The sequence below is a fragment of the Somniosus microcephalus genome, chromosome 4 (assembly GCF_052327205.1).
Source record: "Somniosus microcephalus isolate GS21.2 chromosome 4, FLI_Smic_1.0, whole genome shotgun sequence".
NCBI classification, from domain to species: Eukaryota; Metazoa; Chordata; class Chondrichthyes; order Squaliformes; family Somniosidae; genus Somniosus; species Somniosus microcephalus.
The window spans coordinates 95693490-95709137 of record NC_140990.1 but is presented as its reverse complement, the minus strand read 5'-3'; the positions used below and the strand labels follow the sequence as shown (position 1 = coordinate 95709137).

Here is a 15648-nt window from a genome sequence, read left to right as displayed (position 1 = left end):
ATCGCTCCTGTAAAGCGCCTTGGGACGTTTTAATTAATTACATTAAAGGCATTGTGTAAGTACAAGTTGTTGCCTGAAAGGGTGGTGGAAGCAGATTCAATAGTAACTTTCAAAATGGAATTGTTTAAAGGGGAAAAAATGCAGGGCTAATGGGGAAAGAGCAGGGGAATGGGACTAATTGGTGAGCTCTTTCAAAGAGCCGGCACAGGCAAGATCGTTTTGAAAGAGCAGGAAGGGCCTGGGTTCTATCTGTGCTGAGTGAGCTGATCCCAGCCGGGAGGGCGGTAGGGTGCTACAATCGGTACTGAGCCCCACACAGAGCAGGAAGAGTCCAGTTTCCACCCCCTCCCATAGTCTGTGCTGAGTGCAGTTTTGGGGGGGTGGGGAAAGGTGACAAGAGTCAGCAGTCATTGGGGGAGGCGGGTGCAAAATACAGCCAGAGTCCTTGCTCCTGATGACTGTCCAGTGCCGCCTGCTGTGAAACCCCTCCCGGTCGAATAGCCGACTGTCGGATCTCACACGCCGGGAATCAGCGTCTTCTGTTCAGGAGAGGAAGGGAGTGAAACTGGAGGAGGAAGAGAAAATAAAACAGAAAGCGCCTTTAAATTCCGCAGACTTGCCCTTTAATTGTAACCCAGCCGAGGAGAAAGTTCTTCTCCCGAGATCAATCCTTAGCGGGAATGTGCGATTCAGCCTCTCCAAAAAGTGGGTAGGGAGGGTCCCGTCTGAGCTCTGGGGTGCGAATCAACTGAACGCTGACTTCAAACTCATCTCGGTGCTTCGAAAATGTAGAAGACACTTTCCGGGACTTGCAACACCCTGCTGTGTAATCGGGGGAAAAAAGTTTGGAGTGAGTTTATAAAGTTTGGAGAAAGTTTACAAAAGTTTGGAGCGAGTTTACAAAGTTTGGAGAAAGTTTATAAAAGTTTGGAGAAAGCTTACAAAAGTTTGGAGTGATTTTACAAAAGTTTGGAGCGAGTTTACAAAGTTTTGGAAAAGTTGGCGAAGAATTCTCGCCAGCAGTTTCCGTTCTGGGTGCTTGGGTCGGACGGCGCTGCAAAGGGTGAGTGAGAGACTCAAAGCCACCCCTCTTTCTTTTTAAGCTTCCGAAAAACAGGAAATAATATAATAGTTACCTTTGCCGATAGATCTGAGACCTCACAGCCGCCCCCTTTTCTGAAACCGTGTTTCATTATTTTAAGGCTATTATTTTTACAAACATGTAGGACGTCATTTTAGCTGTTCAACTTTTTTAAAAATAGTTCAGTTTCTGGATTCTTATAGCTTTAGTGAATTCCTCAATTTTATGTAGTTTTTCTATAAATGGATTCACCAGTTTGCATTCACTAATTTATAGGAAAAGAGTACCCGGCGGTGCCGAGGGTTTTTAGAGGGCATGTTATTATGAAAAAAGTAGAAATAATTTTTATATATATAAACTAGCTGCGCGGGGGGGGGGGCGGCCGACGTTGCCAGGGCAGTTTAGAGGGCAGTGCGGTTAGAACATAAGAACATAAGAAATAGGAGCAGGAGTAGGCCAATCGGCCCCTCGAGCCTGCTCCGCCATTCAATAAGATCATGGCTGATCTGATCCTAACTGCCAATCCACTATCACAGAACCATCTCCTGAATCTAACAGAATTAGACACACGAAATAGGAGCAGGATCAGGCTACACGGCCCCTGGGCCCGCTCCGCTACCCACAGGGCCATGACCGATCCGAACCTAGACTCATGTCCAAATTCCTGCCCGCTCCCCGTAACCCTTAATTCCCTTTACTTCTAGGAAACTGTCTATTTCTGTTTTAAATTTATGTAATGATGTAGCTTCTACAGCTTTTTGGGGCAGCATATTCCATGGACCTACCACCCTCTGAGTGAAGTAGTTCCTCCTCATCTCAGTTTTGAAAGAGCAGCCCCTTAGTCTAAGACTATGTCCCCTAGTTCTAGTTTCACCCATCATCGGGAACATCTTCCCCGCATCCACCCGCTCCCCCGCTCTGTGTCTCGGGCCGCGCGGTTGACAGCCGGCCGCTGCTGCTCCCCCGCTCTGTGTCTCGGGCCGAGTGGTTGTGAGGCCCGGCCCGAGTGACCCAACTCACCTCCTGCTCCGGCGGGCCGACACAGCTGCCCCGCTCGCTGTTGAGGAAAAGCAGGGGAAAAAATGGCGGCTACATTTCGGGAGGCTGCAGGATTAGGTCCCGCCCGTGATGCACCGATTGGTCAACCATCAGGTCACTGAACTGTAGGATCGGTCAACCATCACGTCACTCAATGCTAATGAGCGGTAGGATTGGTCAACCGCTAATGAGCGGATTTTTGAAAGTTTTTTGTATACTGTCTGAACAATTTTTGTCTGACCAAAAAGTAAATATACCTATGACATTCCCCTGATCATCAGCTTTCTTTTGATATAACATATGTGTAGGTACGCTCGATAACTTTTGAGTGTATAGCGGACGGACAGACAGACAGACGGACAGACACCACTATCCTTTTTTTTAATATATAGATAGATAGATATAGATGTGTTTGTTTGTCTGTCTGTCTGTGTGGGAAGGAGAGAGAGAGAGGGAAAGAGAGAGAGAGAGGCCCGGGGATCGAGAGAGAGGCCCGGGGATCGAGAGAGAGAGACTGGGGGGAGAGAGCGACTGGGGGGGGAGAGAGAGAGAGAGACTGGGGGGGGAGAGAGAGAGACTGGGGGGAGAAGAGATGTAATGATCAGTAACATTTCATTCTAGAATGGTACACTAGGTGGAGCTGTATGTTTAGTAGTGGGCTACCCACAAGGCAGTAGTCAAGATGGATGCCTGTACACTAGTCCACATGGCTGAATAAATGACTAGCTCAAGCTAGCTGTTCATAATGAAAATGTCTATTTATTTATGAACATAACATGGTACCAGGATTGGTAATATCTGCTGAATATTGTGAAACGCGACATGGAGAATTTGAAGCCACCAGAGGGTTTGAAACTCACGGGGAATGTCGACTGCAATTGGCGGACTTTCAAACAACAATTCGAACTCTACATTGCCGCCATCGGGTTTGGTACGAAGCCAGACGCAAGGAAAATAGCGTTACTACTCACGGTTGCAGGCCCGCAGGCGATAGAGGTATTTAATACGTTTGTATTTGATCAAGAGGAAGACAGAGAAAAAATGGACGATGTGCTAAAGAAGTTTGATACACATTGTTCTCCCAAAAAGAACGAGACCTATGAGAGGTACATGTTCCGTTCACGGACACAGCAGCAAAATGAGACTTTTGATAGCTTTGTGACCGATCTGAAACTGAAAGCATAGACATGTAATTTCTTTGAACTGAAATCATCCATGATTCGTGACCAGATTGTGTTTGGTATTCATGATAAAAAAGTCAGGGAACGTTTGTTGAGAGAAACCGAACTAACATTGGAGGATGCTGTGAAAATATGCCATGCCAGTGAGCTAGCTCAACAGCACGCAAAGACTTTCAGTGAAATTAATAATAATGCGACTGTAGTGAATGATAGTGCTGCTGTCGGTGCTGTGTCCTACAAGGGGAAGAAACGTGGGCAGAACAGAAATGCAAAGCAATCGGAGAATGGAATTTTTAATTGTAAACGCTGTGGTTACCAGCACCAGTCAAGACAATGCCCTGCGTTTGGGGAAAATGTGCACAAAATATAATGGAAAGAATCACTTTGCCAAACAATGCTTTTCAAAAGTAAAAACAAAGAAAGGGCAACAAGTCAATGTGATTGAGGACACTGATTTAAGTGAGACATTTTTTTGTAGAAATGGTGTCATGTGACAATACAGAAAAGCAAACTTAATCAGTATGAGTGACATTAAAAATATGAAAGAAAAGCCCAAAATACAGAAAAAGTCAGTACTACTGAAGAACTATAATGGACAGAAAATAGATAGCTTAGGTGTATGCAGACTTAAAGTGACAGTCAAAGACAAAGTGCATCATCTCATGTTTTCTGTTGTGGCTGAAGGACTTGATTCACTACTAGGTGACAAAGCTTGTAAGGACTTAGAACTGGTCAAGAGAGTCTACCGTATAAACTGTGCCATAAGCAGACCAGATGACTCGGTGGATTCTGTAGTGAGTAATTTCCAGGATGTGTTCAAAGGATTTGGAGTTCTACCATTCACTTACAAGATCCAGCTAAAGGAGGATGCTCAGCCAGTGGTACATGCTCCATGGAGAGTTCCAGCACCCCTGCGTGACCGGCTCAAGAAAGAACTGGACAGAATGACCACACTAGGAGTCATCAGGAAAGTCGAAGAGCCAACAGACTGGGTTAACTCCATGGTATGTGTAAAGAAAAAGAACAATGATCTAAGAATATGCATGGATCCAAAGGACTTAAATGCAAACATAAAACGTGAACACTACCAGATTCCCAAGCAAGAAGAAATCACCAGTGAAATGTCAGGTGCCAGATACTTCACAAAGCTCGATGCCTCACAAGGATTTTGGCAACTAAAACTGGATGAAGAGAGTACCAAATACTGTACCTTCAACACACCATTTGGCAGGTATTGTTTCCTCAGAATGCCTTTCGGGATAATATCTGCATCTGAAATCTTCATAGAGCGATGGAACACATAATTGAAGGTCTGGAAGGAGTTTGGGTCTATGTTGATGACATCATCATCTGGGGCTCCACACTGAAAGAACACAATGAGAGACTGACTAAAGTGCTATAGAGCATACACCGGAATGGACTGAAGCTCAACCAAGCCAAGTGTCAGTTTGGCGTCCAGTAAGTCACTTTCTTAGGAGATAATCTATCTGGTAAAGGAATAGAGCCAGATATGGAAAAAGTAAACGCCATACTCAACATGCCCCGACCCACTGACAAAAAAGGAGTGCTGCGCATCATGGGGATGATAAACTTCATTGGAAAGTTCATTCCTAACTTGTCAGCCAAGACAGCCTGTCTGCGAGACCTGCTACATAAAACAAATGAGTTTGCATGGACAGAAAGACATGAACAAGAGTGGATGAACCTCAAAACAGTGCTGACAACCACACCTGTACTCACCTTCTTTGACCCAACAAAAAGAATCAAAGTGTCAACGGATGCATCAAAAGATGGCCTAGGCACGGTCTTGCTACAAGCAGAGGGTGAAGATTGGAAGCCTGTTGCCTATGCCTCCAGGTCTATGACTGACTCTGAGTGTCGATACGCCCAGATTGAAAAGGAATGTCTAGGCTTGGTAGTTGGACTAGAAAAGTTCCATGGCTACATATATGGACTTCCCACCTTCACAGTTGAGACAGACCACTGCCCATTGGTTGCCATCATTAAAAAAAATCTGAATGAGATGTCTCCAAGGATTCAACGACTCATGATGAAGCTGCAAAGATATGACTTTGAACTGATCTACACACCAGGCAAATACATAGTGTTAGCAGATGCACTATCCCGAGCATCCACAATGAGTCATGTGAGCTCTACTGAGGAAGATGTGGATGTTCATGTGAGTATGGTCACTGCTGCGCTGCCCGTGTCGGACACAAAATCAAAGCAAATAGCAGAAGAAACAGTAAAAGATACAGTGTTACAAACAGTAATAGAGAACATTCATCATGGTTGGCCAACAGTTCCTGTCCAAAGTACTATCCCATCAGGTCAGAGTTGAGTGTCGCAAGTGGACTATTACTAAAACAGAACAAAATAGTCATTCCACAGGCTCTACGTCAAGACATGCTCAAAAGGATTCATGTGGGACACCTCGGAATTGAAAAATGCAAAAGGAGAGCAAGAGACACTGTTTATTGGCCTGGCATAAATTAGGACATTGAGAACATGATAGGCGAATGTGAGACATGTCAGAAACACCAAAACAAACAAGCAAAGGAACCAATGATAGTAGCTGACTTACCAACAGCACCATGGCAAAAGGTTGGTATGGACCTTTTTCATTTGAATGGTAAAGACTATCTATTAGTGATTGACTACTATTCTAACTATCCTGAGATGGCGCTGCTCTCAAGCACATCAGCAAGCAGTGTCATAATGCACGTTAAATCCATCTTCGCCAGACATGGAATTCCCAGGATTGCCGTTGGCGACAATGGTCCGTGCTTCAACTGTAAGGAGTGGCAACAGTTTGCAGCACATTATGACTTTCAACATATCACATCCAGTCCTCTGTATGCTCAGTCGAATGGTAAGGTAGAGAAAGGTGTTCAAGTTCTCAAACAGCTACTGAAGAAAGCAACAGAAAGCAAGTCTGATCCTTATCTCGCCCTGCTGAGCTACCGAGACTCCCCTTTAGACTGTGGTTCTTCACCTGCTGAACTCCTAATGGGTTGCAAGTTGCGCACCATGCTACCCTGCTGTGCAAAAGAAAAGCAGAGTAAGGAACTAATACAGAGACTTCCAACTGTTAAAGCTGAAACAGAAATCACACTATGACAAGTCATCCAAAACTCTGAAACCATTGACAAGGGATGATGTTGTCAGGATTGAGGATCCAAATGCATGGAACAGGAAAGCTACAGTTCTTGAGGAAGTAGGACCAAGGTCATACACCGTTAGAACTGAGGAAGGACAGATTCTCAGGAGGAACCGCCATTCCCTCCTGAAAACACAAGAAACTATCCAAGAGCAAATCGATGACAATGCCGCAACTGAATCTTGTCACTCACCACCAGAACAATCTAACACAAACACACATACAGGCTCTCATGAAAACACATCTGACTTACCTGTGCTGAGAAGATCCACACGTGAAGTAAAAAAGCCTGATAGACTTAATCTTTGAGTACAAAGAAAACTATAATAAAAGAATGAAAAGCTTAGAGTTCATAAAGTAAAGCTTTGAAAATGTGTTGACTGTTGTGAAGATGTTTATGTCGTTATGATTGATTGATATTGATTTTGTTTAACCTCTAAGGAAGGGGGATGTAATGATCAGTAACATGTCATTCTAGAATGGTATACTAGGTGGAGCTGTATGTTTAGTAGCGGGCTACCCACAAGGCAGTAGTCAAGACGATTGCCTGTACATTAGTCCACATGGCTGAATAAATGACTAGCTCAAGCTAGCTGTTCATAATGAAAACGTCTATTTATTTATGAACATAACAGAGAGACTGGGGGGGGAGAGAGAGACTGCGGGTGAAGAAGGGCGGCCGACATTTTGTGAGGTTGGCGGGAAGTTCCCTCACCCTCTCTCCCGCCCCCTCTCTCCCTGCCCCTATCTCTTCCCTCTCTCCCCGCCCCCCCCCTCCTCTCCCTCCGACTCACCACGGTACCAGAACGGAGCATATCCGACACCGGGAGTCCGAGTGCCCATCGCTCTGAAGCGAGCCTGGGGTTCCTCATGGTTAACACGGCGGGCCTTTGGACCCGGTTGGCCGGGCGGCAGTGGAACGCCTTTCGCTCCAGACTCCCATGTCCGATATCGGTCGGGGACGGCTCGTGTGAAAGCCCCAGTTTTCCCAGTCCCGCACTCGCGGCAAGAGAGAGAGGGGAAAGTGGAGAGAGAGAGAGAGAGAGGGAGAGAGAGAGAGAGGGAAGGAGAGAGAGAGGGAAGAGGAGAGAGAGAGAGCGAGGGGGGTGGAAGGAGAGAGAGAGAGAGAGAGAGAGAAATTTTTTAAGCTTCAGACCCGGCCGGTCTGTAATGGCCGCCACTCACCTCAGTAACGGCAGTTTGAAGGATTAGGCCCCACCCACAAATGCCATGAAACGCCCCCTGTGACGCACCGATTGGTCAACCATCAGGTCACTGAACTGTAAGATTGGTCAACCATCACGTCACTCAACGCTAATGAGAGGTAGGATTGGTCAACCGCTAATGAGCGGATTTTTTTCCGTTTTTTGAACGTTTTTTGTCTACAGTCCGAACAATTTTAGTCTGACCAAAAAGTAAAGATGCCTAGTAGACTCCCCTAATCATAAGCTTTCTTTTGATATAACATATGTGTAGGTACGCTCTATAACTTTTGAGTGATGCCCGGACAGACAGACAGACAGAACTATCCTTTTATATAGATAGATTTCGTGGATCTTCACACTTCAAAAGTAATTCATTGGTTGTGAAGTTGTTTGGGACCTCCGGTGAAAGGGACTTTATATAACAAGAATGTACATTTATTAATGCCTTTAACGTAGTAAAACATCCCAAGGTACTTCACAGAAGCAAAATCAGACCGCATTTGACACAGAGCCACATAAGGAGATAGGACAGATGACCAAAAGCTTAGTCAAAGAGGTAGGTTTTAAAGAGCATCTTAAAAGAGAGGCAGAGAGGTTTATGGAAGGAATTCCAGAGCTTATGGCCTAGCCAGCTGAAGGCACGGCTGCCAATGGTGGAGCGATTAAAATCGGGGATGCGCAAGAGGCCAGAATTGGAGGAGCGCAGAGATCTCAGAGGGCTGGAGGAGGTTACAGAGATAGGGAGGGGACATGGCCATGGAGGGATTTGAAAACAAGGATGTGAATTTTTTTAATCGGTGCGGTGCTTAACTGGGAGCCAGTGTCGGTCAGCAAGCACAGGGGTGATGGGTGAACGGGACTTGGTGCGAGTTAGGACACGGGCAGCCGAGTTTTGGATGACCTCAAGTTTACGGAGGGTAGAACATGGGAGGCCGGTCAGGAGTGCATTGAAGTAGTTTAGTCTCGAGGTAACAAAGGCATGGGTGAGGGTTTCAACAGCGGATGGGCTGAGGCAGGAGCGGAGTTAGGCGCTATTATTGAGGTGGAAATAGGCAGTCTTGGTGATGGAGAGGACACGGGGTCAGAAACTCATCTCAGGGTCAAATATGACACCAAGTTTGATCTGGTTCATCCTCAGACAGTGGCCAGGGAGAGGGATGGAGTTGTGGCTAAGGATCGGAGTTTGTGGTGGGGACTGAAGACAATGGCTTTGGTCTTCCCAATATTTGTTTGGAGGAGATTTCTGCTCATCCAGAACTGGATGTCGGACAAGCAGTCTGACAATTTAGAGACAGTGGAGGGGTCGAGAGTGGTGGTGATGAGGCAGAGCTGGGTGTCGTCAGTGAACATATGGAATCTGATGTGTTTTTGGATGGTGTCGCCGAGGGGAAGCATGTAGATGAGAAATGGGAGGGGGGCCAAGGATAGATCCTTGGGGGACACCAGAGGGAGTGGGAAGAGAAGCCATTGCAGGTGATTCTCTGGCTACGATTAGATAGATAAGAAAGGAACCAGGCGAGTGCAGTCCCACCCAGCTGGACAACGGTGGAGAGGAATTGTGTGGTCAACCATGTCAAAGCTCGAGAAGGACAAGGAGGGATAGTTTACCATGGTCACAGTCACACAGGATTTTTTTTAAATTAATTTTTATGGGATGTGGGTGTCGCTGGCAAGGCCAGCATTTATTGCCCATCCCTAATTGCCCTTGAGAAGGTGGTGGTGAGCCGCTTTAGTACTCCCACAGTGCTGTTAGGTAGGGAGTTCCAGGATTTTGACCCAGCGACGATATAGCCGGTGCCGAGGTCGACACAGGGTGGTCCGTCCGGTTACATTTTTATTATTTTGTTTCGTAGCGAGTGACTTGCTGGGCCATTTCAGAGAGCAATAGCTGTGGGTCTGGTGTCACATATAGGCCAGACCAGGTAAGGACAGCAGAGTTCCTTCCCTAAAGGACATTAGTGGTGGGTCTTTACGACAATTTCCATTACTGCTACTAGTAATTATTCCAGAATTATTTAATTAACTGATTGCTGGAAGTTGAACTCTCATCTCTTGGATCATTAGTCCAGTGACATTGCCACTACACTACCATTCCCATTGTGATTATTGTATATCATTTGTGACTTTGATAAGGGCCATTTCAGTGCTGTGGCGGGGCGGAAACCTGATTGGAGAGGTTCAAACACGGAGTTGCAGGAAAGATGAGCGGGGTGGGGGGGGGGGAACATAGAAACATAGAAGAAAGGAGCAGGAGTAGGCCATTCGGCCCCTCGAGCCTGCTCCGCCATTTAATGAGATCATGGCTGATCATCCAAATTCAGTACCCTGTCCCTGCTTTCTCCCCATACCCCTTGATCCCTTTAGCCTTAAGAAATATATCTAACTCCTTCTTGAATATATTTAATGAATTGGCCTCAACTGCCTTGTGTGGTAGAGAATTCCACAGGTTCACCACTCTCTGGGTGAAGAAATCCCTCCTCATCTCAGTCCTAAATGGCTTACCCCTTATCCTTAGACTGTGACCCCTGGTTCTGGACTCCCCGGCCATCAGGAACATCCTTCCTGCATCTAGTCTGTCCTAGTTCTGTTAGAATTTTATAAGTTTCAATGAGATCCCCTCTCATTCTTCTAAACTCTAGCGAATATAAGCCAAATCGACCCAATCTCTCCTCATACATCATTGCTGCCATCCCAGGTATCAGCCTGGTGAATCTTCGCTGCACTCTCTCCATGGCAAGAACATCCTTCCTCAGATAAGGCGACCAAAACCGCACACAATACTCAAGGTGTGGTCTCACCAAGGCCCTGTACAACTGCAGCAAGACATCCTTGTTCCTGTACTCGAACCCTCTCACTACGAAGGCCAACATACCATTTGCTTTCTTAACCGCCTGCTGCACCTGCATGCTTACCTTCAGCATCTGGTGCACAAGGACACCCAGGTCTCGTTGCACTTCCCCTTCTCCCAATCTATTGCCGTTCAGATAATAATCTGTCCTCCTGTTTTTGCCACCAAAGTGGATAACCTCGCATTTATCCACATTATACTGCATTTGCCATGCATCTGCCCGATCACCCAACCTGTCCAATTCATACTGGAGTTTCTCTGCATCCTCCTCACAGCACATACGCCCACCCAGCTTTGTGTCGTCTGCAAACTTGGAGATATTACATCTAGTTCCCTCGTCTAGATTATCTAGACTTAAATTGGTACTGAGCCACAAACTCCGCAGGAAGAGCCAGATTCCATTCCCACCCCACGCCCCCCTTGGCCTGTGCTGAATTAGTTGATCCCAGCTGGGGGTTGGCAGTAGGGGAGGTTACAATTGGGTTAAAGTGCCCCCTGGCCTGGGTGGGAGTTGGGAGGCAGAATCAGCCAAGGTTCCTGCTCCAAATCTCTGTCCTGCTGGGAAGTGTGTGGTGAGGACAGGGCCGGGGGCCCAGGCTGGAGAAATCTCCCCTCTCGCCTCAGGCCCGGGTCATATATCCTGCTCCCCTGACTGAGTTTGCGGACGTGTCGAATGGGCCGCTTTGATGAGGGACCGGACCGGCACCCCGAACGGCAACAACATCCGGGAGTCTATTAGTGGTTCTGGTCACGGACTGGGAACCCAGAGGCCGTGAGTTCAGCTCTCGCCAGGTGAAGTTGTGAAACCAAATTCAATAAAATCCAGTGATTTCCCTGACTGGCATCTGAAATAATGACCCTGAGAAGCTGCCAGATTGTAGTTAAAATCCCAACTGGTTCACTGATATCCTTCAGGGGAGGGAAGCTACCATGAGTCCCTGGGCTGGGCCTACAGGGGAGGGAACCTGCCACCACTCCCTAGTCTGGGACTACAGGGGAAGAAACCTGCCACCACCCCCTGGTCTGGGCCTACAGGGGAGGGAACCTGCCACCACTCCCTGGTCTGGGCCTACAGGGGAGGAAACCCACCACCACTCCCTGGTCTGGGCCTACAGGGGAGGGAACCTGCCACCACCCCCTGGTCTGGGCCTACAGGGGAGGGAACCTGCCACCACTCCCTGGTCTAGGCCTACACATCGACTTCAGTCCCACAGTAGCTGGTTGGCTCTTTGTGCCCCTCTGAAGTATCCGAGTGACACTCAGTCACTCGAGGAGAAGGCTGACCAGTAGCAGCATCGTGGGACAACTAAGGGAGAGATGGCCATTAAATGTCGGCCTTACCAGCGACGCCCACATCCTGAAGATAAAAAAGAACCGGGGAGAGAGCAGGAGAATTTTTCTTTACGCAGCAAGTTGTTGTGATCTGGAACGCACTGCCTGAAAGGGCGGTGGAAGCAGATTTGATAGTAACTTTCAAAAGGGAAATTGGATAAAATTGGAAAAAATTTGCAGGGCTATGGGGAAAGAGCGGGGGAGTGGGACTAGTTGGATAGCTCGACCAAAGTGCCGGCACAGGCCCGATGGGCCGAATGGCCTCCTTCTGTCCTGTATAAGTTTAAATGAATTTGAATTTTAATTTTGCCATCAGTCGTGGCTCGGTCGGTCTCACTCTCGCCTCGGAGTCAGAAGGTCACGGGTTCAAGTCCCCACTTCATAGATTCGAGTCCCATAATCCAGGGCCGACACTCCCGGTGCCCGTACTCGGAGTGCTGCACTGTCGGAGGTGCCGTCTTTCGGATGAGACGTTAAACCGAGGGCTCCATCTGCCCTCTCTTGGGTGGACGTAAAAGATCCCACAGCCACTATTGAAAGAGGAGCAAGGGGTGGGGGAGGGAGTTCTCCCCGGTGTCCTGGGGCCAATATATATCTCTCAACCAACATCACTTTTTAAAAAAAAAGGGATGAGCTGGTCATTTATTACATTGCTGTTTGTGGGATCTTGCTGTGTGCAAATTAGCTGCCCCCTTTCCTACATTACAACACTGACCACACTTCAAGTAAAAGTACTTCATTGGCTGTGAAGCGCTTTGGGACATGCTGAGGTGGTGAAAGACGCTGTAGAAATGTAAATTCTTTCATTTTCATTGAGTGAGTCGGGGCCTTGGCGGTGAGGCAGAATAGGGAGAGAGAGAGAAAGGGGTTGGAGTCGGGGGGGGGGGGGGGGAACTTAACTGGGATTCAAATCTAAAAATAGGGCCTGTTTACTTCAGCTACAGTTAGGCCGCAGGGTGGTTCCACGAAGCTTCGAAACCACAGAATTGGCAGTGATTTCAGGCCACAAACCTCTTTCCACCCCACCCCGTGGTGAGTCAGCTGTGTGTTCATAAGAACATAGGAACACAAGAATTAGGAGCAGGAGTCGGCCATACGGCCCCTCGAGCCTGCTCTGCCATTCAATAAGATCATGGCTGATCATCGACCACAACTCCACTTTCCTGCCCGATCTCCATATCCCTTGATTCCCCTAGAGTCCAAAAATCTACCTATCTCAGCCTTGAATATACTCAAAGACTCAGCATCCACAGCCCTCTGGGGCAGAGAATTCCAACGATTCACAACCCTCTGAGTGAAGAAATTCCTCCTCATCTCAGTCTTAAATGGCCGACCCCTTATCCTGAGACTATGCCCCCTAGTTCTAGACACTCCAGCCAGGGGAAACAACCTCTCGGCATCTACCCTGTCAATCCCCTTCAGAACCTTACATGTTTCAATGAGATCACCTCTCATTCTTCTAAGCTCCAGGGAGTATCGGCCCATTCTACACAATCTCTCATCATAGGACAACCCTCTCATCCCAGGAATCAATCTAGTGAACCTTCGTTGCACTGCCTCCAAGGCAAGTATATCCTTCCTTAGATAAGGAAAAACTGTGCCCAGTACTCCAGGTGTGGTCTCACCAAGGCCCTGTACAATTGTAGCAAGACTTCCTTACTCTTATACTCCAACCCCCTTGCAATAAAGGCCAACTTGCCATTTGCCTTCCTTATTGCTTGCTGTACCTGCATGCTAGCAATCAGTGCAGCACTGAAGGAGCGCTTCACTGTTGAAGGTGCCGTCTTTCAGATGAGACATTAAACCAAGGGCTCCGTCTGCCCCCTCAAGTAGATGTAAAAGATCCCACGGCCACTATTGGAGCAGGGGAGTTCCCCTCGGTGTCCTGGGGCCAATACTTATCCCTCAACCAACATCACTAAAAAGACAGACTATCTGGTCATTTATCATATTGCTGTTTGTGGGATCTTGCTGTGCGCAAATTGGCTGCCACGTTTCCTACGTTACAACAATGACTACACTTTATAAAGTACTTCATTGGCTGTAAAAGCGCTTTGGGACATCCTGAAGTCATAAATGCAAGTCTTGTCTTTTCTTTTATGCCCCTGTGGGGCCTTGCTACGTCGCAGGTGCCCCGTGTAGCGCCTGGTTTATCCTCTAAGCTTGAGGTCATCCAAAACACAGCGGCCCGTATACTAACTCGCACCAAGACCCCATCGCCCCTGTGTTCGCTGACCTACATTGGCTCCCGGTCCAGCAACACATCAATTTAAAAATTCTCATCCGTGTTTTCAAATCCCTCAATGGCCTCCCCCCATCGCCCCCCCCCCCCCCTCGCTCCCTATCTTTGCAATCTCCTCCAGCCCTACAACCCTCCGAGATCTCTGCGCTCCTCCAATTCTGGCCTCTTGCGCATCCCTGGTTTTAATCACTCCACCATTGGCGGCCGTGCCTTCAGCTGCCTGGACCCTGAACTCTGGAATTCCCTCCCTAAACCTTTCCACATCTCTCTCCTTATTTAAGACGCTCCTTAAAACCTACCTCTTTGACCAAGCCTTTGGTCACCTGCCCTAATATCTCCTTCTGTGGCTCGGTGTCAAATTTTGTTCGATAATCACTCCCGTGAAGCTCCTTGGGACGTTATCATTACGTTAAAGGCGTAAGTTGTTGCTGTTGTTATGGGTCCTGCCCATCGAAAGCTGGGCTGCGATTGTCCACCCTGATTGTCTCAGAGTTACCTCGGCAACCATCACCGAGGAGTTCCCTGGGTCCCAGAGTGTGAAAGGGCAGGTGGTGGGTAAATTTTTAACCCCACCCGCCTGATTTTCACCACCCGACAGACCACTTCCGGCGTGTTCCGGGGAAGTGGAACGGTGGCACAGTAAAGGGGGTTAAAATCACCATGGCCTCATCCTGCTGCCAGGTGGGCAGACCCTGACCTTTCACCCTCTGGGAGCTGGGGTCAGAGGAACGTCGGAACAAGAGTAGGAGACCATTCGGCCCCTCGAGCCTGGGCTCTTCCTGCTCTGTGTGGGGCTCGGTACCAATTGTAGCGTTCCCACCTCCCTCCCCCCACCTCCTTCCTGCTGTGTTTGCCTCAGTCCTGAGCTGGGGGTGTGGGGCGGGGGTGAGAGCATGGGCCTGTGTTGTCGAGGTCGCCTTACCCCCTCGGCTCCTGTCCCCTGATTCTCTTTTAGCTAAACAGAAACAAAGGTTCCCGATTTTAAAGGCATGTGTTGATTGAAACTATTAACTTTAAACAATCTGCTGACCGAAAGTGTTTGATTTACATTTGTCCATTTGTTTTTTTTTCTGGACGAGACTAATGTTTGGTCGATTTTTGCAGTGGGAGGTGGCTGGGTGGCGGGGGAATGGTGTCAGGGCAACCCTTCCCCTTTATAAGTGCAAGTCTTTCTTTTCCTTCTTAAAGCGCCTTTCACGACCACCGGACGTCTCAAAGCACTTCAGTCAATGAAGTACTTTTGAAGTGTAGTCATTGTTGTAATGGGGGAAACGCAGCAGCCAATTTGCGCACCGCAAGCTCCCACAAACAGCAATGTGATAATGACCAGATAATCTGTTTTTTGTTATGTTGATTGAGGGTTAACTATTGGCCAGGACACCGGGGATAACTCCCCTGCTCTTCTTCGAAATAGTGCCGTGGAATCTTTTACGTCCACCTGAGAGAGGAGATGGGGCCTTGGTTTAACGTCTCATCCGAAAGACGGCACCTCCGACAGTGCAGCACTGCACTGGGAGTATCAGCCTAGATTTTTGTGCTCAAGTCTCTGGAGTGGGACTTG

General features: G+C 47.9%; 1 protein-coding gene across 1 annotated transcript in view; it reads left to right on the top strand.

The window, feature by feature from the left end:
- Positions 1-244: 244 nt before the first annotated feature.
- Positions 245-15648, top strand: part of LOC147119532 (pleckstrin homology domain-containing family F member 2-like) — a 48298-nt gene continuing 32894 nt past the window's right edge. Inside the window, exon 1 of the mRNA XM_085985105.1 lies at positions 245-1063. The gene's annotated coding sequence lies outside the window, so the exon portion shown is untranslated. The remainder of the gene's footprint in view (positions 1064-15648) is intronic.